The sequence below is a fragment of the Marmota marmota genome, unplaced genomic scaffold (genome assembly GCF_001458135.2).
Source record: "Marmota marmota marmota unplaced genomic scaffold, marMar, whole genome shotgun sequence".
NCBI classification, from domain to species: Eukaryota; Metazoa; Chordata; class Mammalia; order Rodentia; family Sciuridae; genus Marmota; species Marmota marmota.
The window spans coordinates 6,343,353-6,359,092 of record NW_026000242.1 but is presented as its reverse complement, the minus strand read 5'-3'; the positions used below and the strand labels follow the sequence as shown (position 1 = coordinate 6,359,092).

General features: G+C 50.3%; 1 protein-coding gene across 1 annotated transcript in view; it reads right to left on the bottom strand.

Moving 5' to 3' along the window:
* Positions 1-15,740, bottom strand: part of Dscaml1 (DS cell adhesion molecule like 1) — a 305,196-nt gene that overhangs the window by 227,764 nt on the left and 61,692 nt on the right. The gene's annotated exons all lie outside the window — the stretch shown is intronic.

Here is a 15,740-nt window from a genome sequence, read left to right as displayed (position 1 = left end):
ATGCCAGGCACAGTGGTGCACGCCTGTAATCCCAGGGCTTGGGAGGCTGAGGCAGGAGGATCATGAGTTCAAAGCCAGCAACTTAGCAAGGTCCTAGAAGCAACTCAGGGAGACTCTCTAAATAAAATATTTTTTAAAAGCTGGGGACATGGCTCAGTGGTTAAGCACCACTGAGTTCAATCCCTGGTACAAAAAGAAAGAGTGGACAAAGTCAGCCAGAGAGCCCCCGGAGAACAAGGTGAGGGGCTGAGGACCAGCCAGGGTGAAGCCAACATATCGCGGGTGGACAGAGGAAGAGGAGCTGATAAAAACAACCTCACTAGGAGTGTGGGGGACAGCCAGGAGAGGCTGGGATCATGGAACCCAAAGGAACACATCCCAAATGCTGCAGCGCTGAGGGGTACAAAGAGATCCAGCAATGAAGACCACAGAGGCGGCCCTGGGCGTCACAGGGGACAATGGACGTTTCTTGTGACTGGGGGACTAGGTAGCTGCAATGGCCTGGATTCGAATCCTGATTCTACCAGTCACAGCTTTGTGACGCTGGGTGAGTCATTCCTTCCCTGAGCCTCAGTTTCTTCAACTATAAAATGGGCATAACAATGAGACCATTCTTTCAAGTGTTGTTAGGTTTAAATATGACACTATGAGCAAAGCACGTAGATCATGCAACAGATGCTCCGTGAAGGTTAGCAGACCCCAGAAGCACGGAGGTTTACTGAGAGAGATCATTGGAGAATAGCTTGGAAATTAAAAAAATAACATTATGAGAGGATTGGAACATGGCAGAAGCTGAGAGAAGGAAGCAGGTAAGGAAGGGGAGGTTGGAGAGGCCTCCCTCCTGGTGCTCCCATGTCCTGGGCGACACGGGGAGGTGGAGGCAGGAAGTGGAGCCCTGGCCAGCTACATGGATTTCTCAGACACACAGAAGGTGACCTGGGAGACGCCACACAGGAGGGGGAGCTGTCCTCGCTGGTGGCCCCCTCTTCGCCGGGGTGTGCAATAGGTGCAGGCACCTGCCCAGAGGCGGCCATGGGGTGTTGAGAAGGAAAAGTCTAGAATAGCTGCTGTGGAGTGTGTGGTGGGGACCGAGGACAAGAGCCTCCAAGGAGCATGTGAGTGTGGCTCAGGTGGGGACCGAGTCAGAGTCTCCCTACGTTGGGCCAGTGGTCCCCATGAGCCCTCTTCCTGGGGAGGCTGCTTCTCTCCTCCCTGCCATCCCCAGAGTGGGGCGGGAGCTGCTTGTCGGCCCTTGTCTCTGCTCCCCCAAGCGCCTGGCCAGAGTCAGGGTGGCCACGCACCTGCTTGGTCACTCCCCAGGGGTGTCCGCGTTCACGTGGGGGCTGGAAATGCCGGTCCCCCGCAGTGAGAGCCAAAGGCTCAGTACTCTATTCTGCTCACTCCAGCATGTTAAATCCCTGCCCGACACGTTGAAAAAGGACATCGCACATGCTCACCCATTAATAGTACAACCTCCCCTGTCATCTGAGGCAGCCGCTGGCATTTAAACAGACCCAGAACCCCACCTCCTCCACAGACTCCTCAGGGACTAACAGGGGAGCTAACATTTAACAAGAGCTTTCTGTTTGTTAGGAGCCTCCTTATGCACAGCACAGGTGGCCTTTAGTTTCACAATAACTCTGGTATTGTTAGTATTGTCTCCTCATTTTATCAAGAAGGAAACAATGGCTCAGATAGGTTAGAACATTTGCCAAAGTCACACAGCACTGAGCCAGCCCTCACGGAGATCAAACCAAATTTGGCCAACTCTTGCTCCTGAGCTCAGCTTCCTCTGGTGCCTGCCCTGAGCTCCTGTTCTCTGAGGACCCCTTTGGCAGTGACTCCTGGTTCCTAGCCCCTGTGTTCACATTTTGCATACCAGCCCTGTGCTTACCCTCATTGGAAGATGCAAAGTAAAGATTCTCAGAGAAACCAAATTCTCTCTATTTTCTCATGGAAAATGTGCCCTTTCAAAAAAAATTTTTATCATGTTCAAATAAACACAACACGTAATGTACCATCTTAACTCTTTTAAAGTGCACTGTTCAGTGCTGTTGAAGTCCATTCGTATTACTGAGCCACCATGACCACCATCCATCTCAGAATGCTTCCTCTTGCAAATGGAAATTGTCCCCGTTCAACACGAACTCCCGCTTCCTCCCTGCTGAACCTCTGACCATCTTCATTCTGCTGTCTCCGTGACCCAAACCACCCTAGCATCAGACAGCAGCTTCTGGGAAGCAGAAGATAACCAATGTCCCCACCCTGCTGCACTTCCCCCCAGCCTTCCGGAAGCCTCGGCCTCCTGGAAGCTGAATCCCAGGGGTTTGTCCTTTTGGGCTGTTTACTTATTTTTCTTAACATAATGTCTTCGGGGGTCGTCTAAACTCTAGCAAGTGCCCGACCGTCCTTCCTTTTTAAGGCTGAATAATATTCCGTTGTGTGTGTGTCGCACTTGGCTCATCCACTTATACGTCGCCCAACCCTTGAGTTGTTCCCACCTTTTGCCATTTAGTGAGTAACATTGCTATGAACCTGAGTTTACAAACACCTCTTAGAGACTCTGCTTTCAGTTCCTGGGGGTCCATGCCCCTAGTGGAATTGCTGGATCTTGTGGTGATTTCTGTTTTTTTTTGAGGATGCGTTTTCTGTGGAGGCTGCACAATTTCACCTTCCCGCCAACAGTACGTGGGGTTCCTGCTTCTTCTACATCACTGCCAACATTTGTCAGTTTCCGTTCAGTTGACAGCGGCCACCCTCGTGGGTGGGAGGTGGTATCCCCTGGGACTTTGATTGGCATTTCCCTGATGACCGAGCCTCTCTCCATGTGCTTATTAGCCATTTTGGTCTCTTCTTCGGAGAACCGCCTATTCAACCCGTTTTTGAATTGGGTTGTTTTAAACTACTTTTTTGTTTTAAATCCCGACCCTGTGCCCTCTCCAACACAGCTCCACGCATGTTCCCCGCAGCCGTGTGGTGACGTGCTCTGAGGGCGGGAGTTCCCGTGTCCCCCACCACACACCAGCTTTGACAAGCACGGAGCATTATTCACACCGCCGGCTTCCTGGTCCCCTCTAGGGCCAAGGCCTGGACAGGCTCTGTTGACCCGGAAATGACACCAGGGTGGGGATGTGTCAAGTCACCATGACTCACCCTTGGCCCTGAATTCTTTAATCTGTGTAGCTACCCAGATGGCATCTTGGAAAGGGGCACAGGCCAGCAGGTTCCGAGGAGGGAGAGGCAGGCCCTGGTGCAATCTAGCATCGAGGGGGACAGGGGACAGGGGACCAGCAGCTGGCATCTGGCTTTGGCCAACAGGGCGGGGCATCCCAAGGTGGCAGTGATGGTGGCAGCACCTCTCGGGGAGGAGGCCACACAGGGAAGGCCCTAGGAGCACACGGCTCGGCTTCCCCTGGGAAGAGGAGTGAGGTCCAGGCGGGTGGCTCGGGATGAGGGATCTGGCCACCCCAGAGCACAGGGTTGGGCAAGGCAAGGGAAAGAGATGCCCCACGCCTCGGGGAGGGGACACTGGAAAACAGGACCAGGGAGCCACAGGAGTCGGCTGCTCAGACCTCTGTCCACGAGACCAACTGTGAGATGGGCGGACGGCCTCCTGCAGGGGCACCTCCCCTCCACCACAGCGGCCCCCCGCAATTCGCAGCTCCCAGCCATCAGGGACGCAGAGGCTCAGCGCAGGGCTCCTGAAGCCAGCCTGCCCTGGGACCTGCCCTCTGAGCCCCCCTGCGGGCTGAGGCTCCTCCTGTCCACCCCTGCATCCCTCCCTTCTCCCTGCCCACAGCTCAGAAGCCTCTTCCATTGGCTTCTGCCCCTTTCCTACTTTGTCTTCCATTGAACTTTCTCCCATTCAATGGGCTGCACATCTAGTTGCAGCAGTCGGCAGCTTCTTGGAGGACTCGAATTGACGGAGAAGCCGTCTGAACATGACCCCCCGCCTGCAGGGCACCCTCACCCCAGCCCTCCAGTACAGTCCCCTCCCTCTGGGCTTTGACCTGCCTCCTTCTAGAGACTGACTGCGAATCAAAACAAGGCGCATAGGGCACAAGGATCCACCCTGAGCAGCACACCGGGTTTGGGGGTAGGAGGACACTTGGTGAGACCTTTTGCATCCTTGGGAAGCTCCTGAGTTGGGCGGGGCTAGTTCCTGAGCCTGGCCACATTTGTCTCAATCCACAGGGCCCAGAAGAGCTCCTGGCATCTGCTCAGTATATATTTGAAGAATGAATAAGTTTATTCACTGTCACAGTGCTCTAAAATGTCCCCAAATCTTTTCAAGTCTTCCAGCAGCCCTATGGAGTCAGGGAGACACAGACCGTCTCAAAGTTGTTAAACCGAGACCCAGAGAGGCTGAGGGCATCCATGGCCTGCTAGGGACCCTCGCCATCCGATTAGACCACGCTGCTGTACAGTACAGCCGGGCCCATGCCCCAACCCCCTTGTGACCACTGGGGCATTGTGGGCAGCCAGTCTGAATGAATTCACATACTCTTTGTGAATGATCTGAGTGATCCGAGAGGCTCTGTCGGTCCCTTTCATAGTGACCTGGATATTGCCCCGATCCTCGAGGTAGCAGAATGTGTCTTCAGACACAGGTGTGCCTTCCTGCAGCCCCATGGGTGGAGCTAAGCTCACGTGTTCCTTTATGATATTACCCCTTTGCCCTGTTTGGGATAGAATGTTCCATGGAAATGCCCTTTGTGTGTCCCCTTCTCTTGCTCTGCCCTTGGGTGTGGCCTTCCTAGATGTCAGTCAACCTGCTGACAGCAGACATCATGAAGCTGGACTCAGTCCCTTGAAACCTGACCCTTTGCCTCATTTGAATGGCTTCTCCTCAATCAAAGGGTCTCTCTCTCTCTCTCTCTCCCCTGGACCCTTAGGGTTAGAGGAGCCATCACAGGACTCCAAACAAAAGGTATCTCTGTCTCTTGTGTGGTTATTTCGTGCAGCCCAGTTCACCTGGAGTGACCCTGAGTGTTTTATTTGTGAGGAACGCGACAGGCCATCCCAGTCAATTCTGACCCAAGCCCAGAAAAGCAGGAGCTCTCCGCACAGGGACAGTCAGGTCAAGGAAAGGATGCAGGGGACAGGCTAGGAATGGACTGACCTACTTTGCACTATCAATAATAATACCTCACTCCCGACAAACCAGGTTCCTGGAATGTAAGGAACACGGAGGAGAGTGCAGAAGGAAGGGCCAGGCCCCTCCCCCAGGAGGCCCAGAGCAGCCCCTTTCTACAGTACTCACTCCTCCTCACTCCTCGGGGGAACTCAACCACTGAGCCACATCCCCAGCGCTATTTTGTTATTTTATCTAGAGACAGGGTCTCACTGAGTCGCCTAGAGCCTAGATTTTGATGAGGCTGGCTTTGAACTCACAATCCTCCTGCCTCAGGCTTCTGAGCTGCTGGGATTACAGGCATGTGCCACTGTGCCCAGCCCTTAGTAAGGGAGCCAGGAAGGGTTCGCTGCCCGGCCTCACTGCGGCAGGTCCTGCCTCCTAAGCCACACCACTCTCCTTTGTTTGCTCTTATTTTTAAATGAGGCAAAACTTAAAAAAGGAGAGGGGGAGCTGAGCGGGCGGTCAGGGAATGCGTGCTGCTGAACAGGGACGCCACCCTGGGCGGGATTGTCCCCTGGAGAATAAACAACTGCAGGAGACTAAGAGCCTTTGATAACTTGCTTACGGTCAATTAAAAATCCCAATTAACACATCTGAAAAATACTTCCATATTTGTCACTGAATGCAGGATGAGATGCATCTGGCGGCTGCTGGGGGAGAAGGCGGCCCACAGGAGGGGGGCTGTGGAAAGACCCCCCCTCGGCAAAGCCAGTGGTGGGGACGGGGACTTCAACCCAAAAGCCACCTCAGGAGTTGGCCCCCTTGTCTGTCACCATGGATCCCTGATGGTGCTGCTTCAGTGAGTGGCTCTAATCTTCACCTTCAGCCCTGGTGACTTAAATGTCCTGGGGATGCCATTGGAGTGTGACCCTGGGAGCCTCACTGCCCCGAACAATTCCATGCCACATGTATGCAAGGCACACAGCAGGACAGGCCAAGCAGACCCTGTGTCCTGAGCACGGCTTTGTACTGCATCTGTCCTTCCCCAGCGGCTCAGCCCTGATGATTCCACCACCATATCTGGTCCCGCAGCCTGACGCTCTACCCTTCCTCCAGCACCGGGACAGGCTCTGCCACTCCTTGTCCGGCTGGTGGCTTTCCTGCCTGGCTCCCAGTGACTCTCCTCACTGCTGCCAGAAGGATCTTTCTAAAATGCAAATAGGATCAAGTCGGTCCTCTTGCATGACGCAGTTCAGTGGCCTGCGTTGCCTTCGGGAAAAGTTCAGACTCCCGGTGAGGCTCAGAAAGCCCTTGGGGACCTTGGCTGGCCTCTGCCCTCCTTAACCTGGTTGTCCTACGCTCTGCAGCTCCCTACACTGAGTCCCCTAGGACATGACATCTTTCATGGCTGGGATTACCCTTCCCCCTCCTCTTCTGCTAGCAAATACCTATTCTTCCTTCAGAACCTAGCTTAAGCTTTGCCTCCTCCAGGAGGCCTTCCCTGACTGCTCCTCCTCCAGTTTGACTTGGACCTTCCTCTGTGATTCTACTGTTCATTTGCTGCTTCTAATCCCACTTCACACTATCAATGATGATTTATTATTTCTGGAACAGCTAAAAACAAGGCCTCAGTCTTATGTCCCATGTCCTCGTGCCTCCTAGGTGTGCAATATGTTTGTTGCATATGTGAATGGAAGAATATTTAATACACCTTTTAAAAAATCGTGAAATTATTACGTTTTGGTGAATCAGAGGGTGCTTCCCATTGAACTTCATTGTTCTATCAGAGATGTTTTATCTCCATTTCTTACTGTGGGGACATTGCCAGTGGTTCCAGTCCCTTAGCTTTATGTGTCCTCCCCTAGAACCTCTGTCAGATATAAACGAAGCCCCAAAAGGACCTAGAAGGAGCCAGTCTTTAAAGGATTCTTGTGGCTCACCCCTATTGTAAAACAGAAGACTTCATGGAATGCAAATAACCCTCTCCTAATTTGTCTACTTGGTAAGTTTGAATTTGGAGGTTTCTTAAATTAGCAGCGCAAACTTGCAGTTTTTCTGAAAATGTGACTGCAGTTGTGGCTCATGCCACCAAGATGCAAATAAAGGGGCTCAGGACTGGGGCGGTGGCAGGGTGAACCTGTGACAATAGGAGCAGAAGCCAGGCCTGTAGAGGATGCCATGGCCACCCACAACTCCGTTTTGCAGGCCAGTGATCTTGGAGCCCAGCCTCCCAGTCACCCCAGGGCTACTTCATCTTGAGATTACCCATGCTGCCTACCACCCACCCAGCGCTCTCAGGGGAAGGGAGAGAGATTTTCTGTTCTTCCTTCTACTGGAATTCTTTTGTCTGCTATTCAGAGAGCTGCTTGGGCTACACTCTGGGCCCCTGACCCATGCGGCTCCCCTGCCCAGACAGCTGGATTCCGACCCGGGAGGCTTTGTTTACTCACCATGTAGCAAATATTGACACTGAAACCAACTGTGCTTCTGCTGGTTGCTAGTTTTCTGGTCCCAGGAAACCTCTGTTCCCAAGTGACAAATGAATTTTAGGCCTATGAGCCCATCGTGTCATCAAAAGGCGGAACAGAAACCTCTGCCCGCTGCTGACTTCTTCCGATACCTGGAAAGCGGGGGTTCCCTCTTAGTCAGTCTGGCCCCACCCTAATCTTAGGTCCTTAAAAGCCGCAGAGTGAAGGGCAGACTATTAACTGACCAGACTATGGGATCCCTGAGGGCAGGGATAGTTACAGGAATGTCTGTCCCCAGAGCCTGGCCAGATGCCTGGAGGTAGCCCAAGGAACTCTGGGAGGAAGGGGAATAATGACACTGATGATCAGAATAATAACTACTACCACCAGACCCCAGAGTAGAGTCGGGCTGTGTGCCAGAGCCGGGCCTAGTTCTGAGCTTGCGTCACTTAGTTTAATGCTCACAAGTACTATTATCCCATTTTGCAGATGAAGAAATGGAGGATCTGGAGATTAGGTAATCTATGTAGGATCACACAAAAGACTCCAAAACCCATGCTCCTAACTCCTTTGAAGAAAGGGAAGGGCTAGGCAACCATGAAGCAAGAGACTCAGGAGGCTGAGGCAGGAGGATTGCAGGTTTGAGGCCTGCTTCAGCAACTTAGTGAGGCCCTGAAGGAAGAAGGGGAGTGAGGGCATTAAGGAAGAAAGGAGGTCAGAAGAAGGTGAAAGTAGGCAAGACGGTGATCATGGAGCTCACCAGTAAACAAGTGAAGATAAAAGCTTCATCATTCCCCAGACCTATTTCCTGTCAAGCTCCAAATGCCCTCCCATCTGTTCCTTTTCCTCCTACAACTCAACAGGTGGGCCAGGGTATCTTCTGGTCTCTTGGTGTCTCCCACCCCCTGCTAACACGGCCCCTTCCTGAAATAGACACTCTAAACATTTTATTTATTTATTTATGATAGATGGCAGAATTGAAGTCTTGGAAAGATCTACGTTTGAAACTCGTTCATCCCGCTCTCCCGCCCAGACCCTTATGGGCCAGGCCCCGCAGACCTATGGGGAGGGTCGCGAACTGCCCGGGGAGGGCTGGGGGTCCCAAGCTGCCAGGGGAGGGCTGAGGTGGCCCCCCACAGAGCGTTCCCTTCCTCCTGGTGAGGCAGGCTGGGCGCCCCAGCCATGAAAACAGATGTTCCCTTCCTTCACTCCAGCCAGAGGGAAAAGGTAGATGTCACGCACACCCACACCCCGGGACAATGCGCGTATTAATAACCGCTTTAATTGTGTGCGAGTCTCAGCATATTTCCCCGCGGAGCCTCAAAAGCCATTTATTTTGGTACCACGTAGCGGGGATGGTACTCTCCGCCGGGGGCCCAGCCAGGCTGCTGGTGACTAATAGAGAACTCTTCATTGAGAGGAGCCCTGGAAAAGTGTTTCCATTTCCCTGGTGCGCCTTGGGTGGGTGGCGAAAGCAGCGAGCTAAGTGGAGCACTGTCAAGGTTCGTGCGCGCCCCGGATGTGTGTGCGCAGCACCTCTCGGTACCCACGCCTGGGAGGGAAGTCTGGGGGCCCGGGAGGGCGGGAGGCAGATAACCCCCTGCAACGGCAGACTCTAAAAATATCGTGCGCTTGCCTTTGACTTGAAATATACGATTTTCTCCCCAGCAGACTCACCTTTCTAATTTTATTTTGCTTGGGCTGCTATTAAAATGAGCTTGCATTCTCAGAGAATACTCCGATGGCTATAAAGGACAGGGATTGCTGGGTGGCCAATAAATCCAGCCCAGGAGTCTAGATTTACCGTGGACAACCCTAACCCAAGGCAGTTAACTCTAGGGATGAATGTTTTTCTTTTAGGGTAATATTATATATTTTTTCTTTTGTTAGAAATAAGGCACTTGCTGCTCCCCAGAAACAGGAGATTTTATTTCCTGATAAAAATTCCTCCTCTTCTCAGCCTCACCATCAACCATCATTAACACATGTTCTCTACGGTAGATGTTCTCTGTGTTGGACAAGGAGACTTCTCAGACTCAAAATCACTGTAGGAACGGCCAGGAATGATCTCCAGGAAGAGTCCAAATCAATTTGCCTGAGTATCTTGCCCTTCATCTTGCCTCCAAGCAGAACTGCACCTAAATAATCTCAAATGGGTGCAGGTCTTCTTCACCACCCCTCAGCATCTCAGATGCTTTGTCTCTTTAAGAACCAAGGTTTGGAATTCTAAATTCTCAAGTGTTCAATAGTGGGAGGGCAAGTGGCCCTGGGAAGTGTGATGTTGGCCAGTGCTTAACCTCTCTGAGCCTCAATTTTTTAATTTGTAAAATGGAGATAAAAATCTGTATCTTGCAGGGTGGTGATTTGGACAGTGTCCTTTGAAAATAGTGGGATTCATCCTTAACATCTGTTAATGAACCTGGGTCGGCAGAGTGACTTCCAAATGTATGCTCATTCCTCCAAGTCATGCCCTCTCTGATGCAGTGGAGAAAGCGATGGTGTCTCCGCCCAGTAAGCTTGATTTGGGGATACCACAGTGAAAGAAGGGCCCTTAATTATCCTCTGGGCAGCCTCTCTTCTCCTACCAGTCCAAACATCTCCCTGACACCCAATTTCCCCTCAGAATGCCCCCCTCCTGTCTGGCAGGCTCATCTCCTTCCAGTTTGCATGAGGTGCCTCTGTTGGTGTGAGGTCTTCCCTAGTTTAGTTTTTGTTTTCTCAAGGTTTTAATTTTGTTGGTAGATTGGTTCAGTTATTTCCAATCAGCCTCTCCTATCTGTATGAGGAGAAATGGCCGCCTCTGGGCGGGTGGAGACCACAGTCTAGATCACTTACAAACTCCCCGTGTCTCCAGGCTGGCCTGTTCCTGGGGAGGAAAGCAATCAGAATGCAGTGTTTAGTTTAGGTAATCCAGCAGGATTAAGGGCTGAGAAGGAAGGGGTGTACATGGGAAGGCCCTCTGGACAATGAATCCCTTTATCACATGCATTCTGGGCCCCCCTGAAGCCCGGAGGTAGAAGCCACCCATGAGAGCAGACACATCTGTGCAAATGCCCCTGTGTCCCCGGCATGCCATACAGGGGTGAAACCTGTGGGGAGGAAGGAGGGCTGGCCTGTAGCTCCACTCCTTCCACTGATACCTTGGGCAAGTCCCTCGATTCATTTTTCCTTGAGTTTATCCAATTTTCAAAGCCACCTGGGACTTTATTCTAAATTGCAGATTCCTGGAGTCTTTACAAACTACTAACCCAGATGGTCAACTCATAGGTAAACTTGGGGAGGATACCGACCACAGGTCAACAGCCCTAGATTTAGACCTTTGCTTACTCCTCTGCAAAATGAGTAGGGTGGACCAAATGCCTTTGAAAACCACATCATGTGGCCAGTGACACAGCTCCGAAGTCATGAGTCTCTGTGACCAACTCACTTGGGAAAAGAAAACACCACATATGGGCCTGGCGTCACATGTGCACACAGGAACAAAGGAGCTCTAGTTCACTCTTGCTCTGGGACACAGCTTTGCTTGACTTTAGTCGAGCTTTTGGTGGCAAAAGTTACCTATGAAGCCTGTGCTTTGTGCGGGCCAGTGCTCTAAGACCCTGACACCAATGCATACCAGAGCCAGAAAAAATGGTGGCAACAAATGAAATCAGTTTCCTGGCTCCAAAAGAAGTGGAAAAAGAGGACAGAGTGAATGGTCTTAGAGGTCCTTTTGGCCACCTCTCCCCTCTGCTTCTCCAGCCCCTCTGTAGGAGCTGCCTTGGGCAGTCTGGATGGTTCCCCAAGTCAGCCCACTTCGCCCACTTTCAGGTAGGCCAAAGTGCTGTGGAGGCAGACTCCACTTAACCCCAGAAGACCTTTTGACAATCCGCTGCCTGAAGGCAGGTAGACCAGATGTCTTCTAAAGCAATACCCTCAGGTCCTTGTTCTAGTTTGGAGTACTTTATCCAACCATCAGAGGTTCCAGCAGAACCTGGATGCCCAGTGGAGACACAGTAAGGGTGAGGACACAGCCTGTATCAGGGCCATCATCGTGCATTTGAGAATGTTTTTCTGCTCAGGACAGAATCATGTCTTGAAGATCTTCAGCCTGCTTTTCTGTGCCCTGTGCCTCCTGGTGTGTCTCTGTGTTTTCTCACATTAATTACCAAGGAGACACAGGTTGGAAGGAAGTCAAGACCTGTCTAGTTTAACCCCAACTTCCAAAGCTACAGCTCTGTGACATCATGTCCATCCTCATCTCTGCTGGCCATCTGCAGTGACAGGGAACTCATGTCCTCCAAGGGTCCCATGTCTGTTTTGAATACAGCCCTGCCATAAAGTGTTCCCTGATATCTTCCTAAGGTCCTTCTGCTCTTCTCTAAAAAAGTATATGCTGTTTGACCTGCTTGGGCAGGTTTCTTAACCTCTCTAAGCCATAATAATCATACCCAACTCAAAACACTGTTTTAAAGGCCATATGAAATGGTAAATACATAGTATTTCATACACATAGAGGACCCTCAGGAAATGTTAGGGCTTTTGCTTTTGGAGGAACTGATAACTTCCTTTGCATCGGAGACGTTCCTGGTATTTTCATTTTCAGAAGGGACACATGCTGCCTGAAAGAGGGGTTCTCAGGAGCTCTGGAGACATGGGCAGGGGTCCCTGACAGTGTTGGCACATGTGTACATGAGTTCAGGGTGGGTCATTGCATCTGGGACCAAAGTAGCTTGGGCACTGCTGGACAGTGGGAGAGAAGGGGAGAGGAGGCTCCTAAGGACCACAGTCTCTATACCTGTTGCCAAGATGTCACTCCCTTCCCACTTTGTTGCACCACACACATGGAAGAGCGTGAGGCAGGGGTGGTGGTATTTTTGACGAGGTCTCCCATTGAATACTACCCAGTAAATCATCCCAAGTTCACCCAAGGCTGAGTTCTGGCCCACAACTAGAGCCTGCCTAAGCTGGAGAACCTGCCTTCATGTACACTCCCTGGCTCTGACTTGGGCAAGAAATGGAGACTCTCTGAGTTCCAGTTTTCTCATCTGCAAAGGGGGATATTTGATAATAGCCAACTTGGGGAACTCCTGTGTCTCTTCCTGTAAGGACACTAACCCTATCAGATCAGGGCCTCGCCCTTATGACCTTATTTAACCTTAATTCCTTCCTGATAGTCTCCATCTCTGAGGAGGAGTTACGACTCCAACATATGAATTGGGAGTAAAGGGGAGGATGAGAGATGGGGACACAACATTCAGCCCATAACAGTACCCAGAAAGGTATGGACAGTGGCTGCTTATTTTAATAAATTTCATGGGGAGGTAGATGGCTCTGTAGTGTCAGTCTTATCTCACCCCAGCCTCCAGTCTCTGCTTTCCTGTGCCCTTGGCTTTGGGATGAGACTTCATCAGACAAAGGCCAAAAAAGCAGCAGGAAAATGCCCTGATCCATTAGCTCAGGAGACAGATGAGACCCCAGGGAGCTTGTCGAGCCCAGGCCTTGAGAGGGCAATGAAGCCTGGCTGGGGACAGACCCAGTCAGTAGCAGCGGGGCTGGTTCCGAGGCCCTGCCTGGATGGAACCTCTCAAAAACAAATCCCCAGACCTGACACGATCTCAGTGCAGTTCTGCCATTGGTTTGAGGGTGGTGGTCCCCTCCACAGGGACAGTCTGGGACACTGGGAGAGCTTGTCCTGCTGACAGATTACTGTTTGCATGGCCTGGGATTTTATTTTACTTTGCTCCCTCTAATGCCACCTTGTTTATTGGATGGATATTTCATCTCCCCATTTCATCTTGGGATCGGCATTAAAAGTTCCTTCCCTGCTCACTGAGATGTCCCTGCTAATCATAAAAATCTGCGTTGTAATTTCAGATTAATTAAAGCTGTCAAATGGGGAAGCTGGTAACTGTAACTCATATTCTCCACTTCTCTGCACCCTCTCAAAATCATATTACTTTATAATACTTCATATTATTCTTCAGAATACTTTTACCCCCTAAAGACTTCCTTGGGGCATCAGGCAGCCTTTCTTGGGCAGGGCTGGGCCTCAGGCATGACATCCTGGCCAAGGGCAGCAGAATGGACCTGACATTGTCCAGGATGCAGATGCCTCCTCCCATAGCAACCCATACATGTACCTGTATGAACATTAGGGACTGGAATTGGGGAGGCAGACTACTGGTTTCAAGTCCAGCTCTAATGCTTACAACCTGTTTCTATGTGTCCTTACCAATCTGTGACTCAGTTTCCCAAGTTATAAAATAGGGATGATTATGGAGCCCACCTGATAGGTTGTTCATGTGAAATGAAATGAGCGAGGTAAAGTACTTACAAAAGAGCCTGCTCATGGTAAGAGCTTGGTCCATGGTAGCTACGAGGAAACCATTGTCTGGTGAGCCCAGCACCTGGATGTGCCCCTGTGGACAATACTAGAGATACAGAAATGTCTCTGACCCCTGCAAGCTTACAATCTGAATGGAATGTACTCAAAAGGAACATGCCAAGCCCTAAGCCTCCTGGTGCCTATTATCAATACAAATGGACTGGATCACTTCAGAGTTGCATGGCTGTGCCCAGTGAGGGCTGCTCCCCTTCTGTGCCCATCCCTGCTCCCAGCATGGGCAGATTCTTGGAGAAGCACCGCCAGGAGCTCACACTTTTTCTGCTCCTGTCTTTGCTAAAGAAAAACCAAGAAAATGGAGCCTATTCCTGAATGACCCTGGAAGATCTCTCCAGGATGGCATTTTGCAATAGGCTTTTTCCTTTGTGCATCAAAATTATAGCTAAGATTTCTGCTTCATGGGGCAGGCTGAGCTCAGCCAAGGGCAAAGAAAAACGAGGCTGAGAGAAGCGATGGCTGCTCATCTCTGTACCACCTTTGTTCTTTTAAGGAATTAAGATATGAGCTCCACCACCCTCAAAAATGTGCTTATCACTGCTCCCATCTTCCAGAAAGGAAAACTCAGGGTCAGAAAAACTTGTGAAAGTCCCCGGATGGAACATGTTGTGGAGCTTGAAGGAATAATTCCGGGTCCCATGGAGCAACCTGGCTTAGGTCAAAGTTCAGGGCAAGTCCCTCTGTCTGGACTCTGTTCAAATACCAGCTGCTCCCAGAACCAGAGTAGGAGACACCCCTCTGCCTGGCAATCTCTGGCTCAGATAACTCCAGAGACAACACCCTCAACCTGCTGAGGCCTCTTTCCTCAAACATCTATAATTCCAAGCTCAAGAAAGAAGATTTGATTTTTGTAGCTCTCTCTCTCTCTCTTTTTTCTTTCAATTTTCCCCCCATCACCTTAATAATTGCAACTCTGGATTGTTTAATTCCACACTCAAGCCACTTCTGCTCACAACTGGCCTATCACCAGCTAGGATTAAGATTCATTTCAAATAAGAGGGCTTCCCCCCACTCCCCCCTTCTTTTATTCCCAAACTGAATTTGCATTACAAAAAAAATTAAACAAAAGCAGCTTTTCGAATCTCCACTCATTACTCCCATCACATTTGTTAACATCATTATCCTTGGCTGAAGATGGCAACTATTATCAAATGTCGCAGCGCTTTTGTGGACCTCTTGCTATATTAGTTTAGAAAATTGCTTTAATGCATATGCTTTTAGAGGTTTAAAATCTACCATGGCATTATGAGCTATATAATGCTGTACATTTTTAAATCTAATAGTGCATTTATTTTATTTTTAAAAAAACACATTGCATTGAAATAAAAATGCATGCCTCTGGTAAGGAAGAATACAAAGGCAATTGGGAAGATGCAGAACTCGGCTCCTGACTGGCAGGCCCCCTCCACTCCCTTCATCCCCTGGAGAAGAAATCGCTCTTCCTGAAACCTAATCCTGGAGGCTCTAAATGGGTCTAAGGGGTGTGGACATGTGGGGTGGGGACGGGGCAGGTTCTCACTGACACAGTGGTAGAAAAGGAATCTGAACTATTAGGGGCTGTAAGCAAAAGCAACTCCAGCTATTCATTAACATGGAAAAGCACAGTTTCAGGGGCAATTACCAAATTTCTATATTCATAGAAACCCAGTTTCCCTGGAGAGAAAGGCTCAGGTTGGAAATTTATGAAGTGCTGGTTTCTTATGGAAATAAGAATTTTTGGTAATTACACAGGAGCTGCTCTTTATCTGCTTCTGCATTTTAATGATGGGGAGTGTGTATTTTGTTAGTTTCTTTTTCTACTATTATTAAAGCA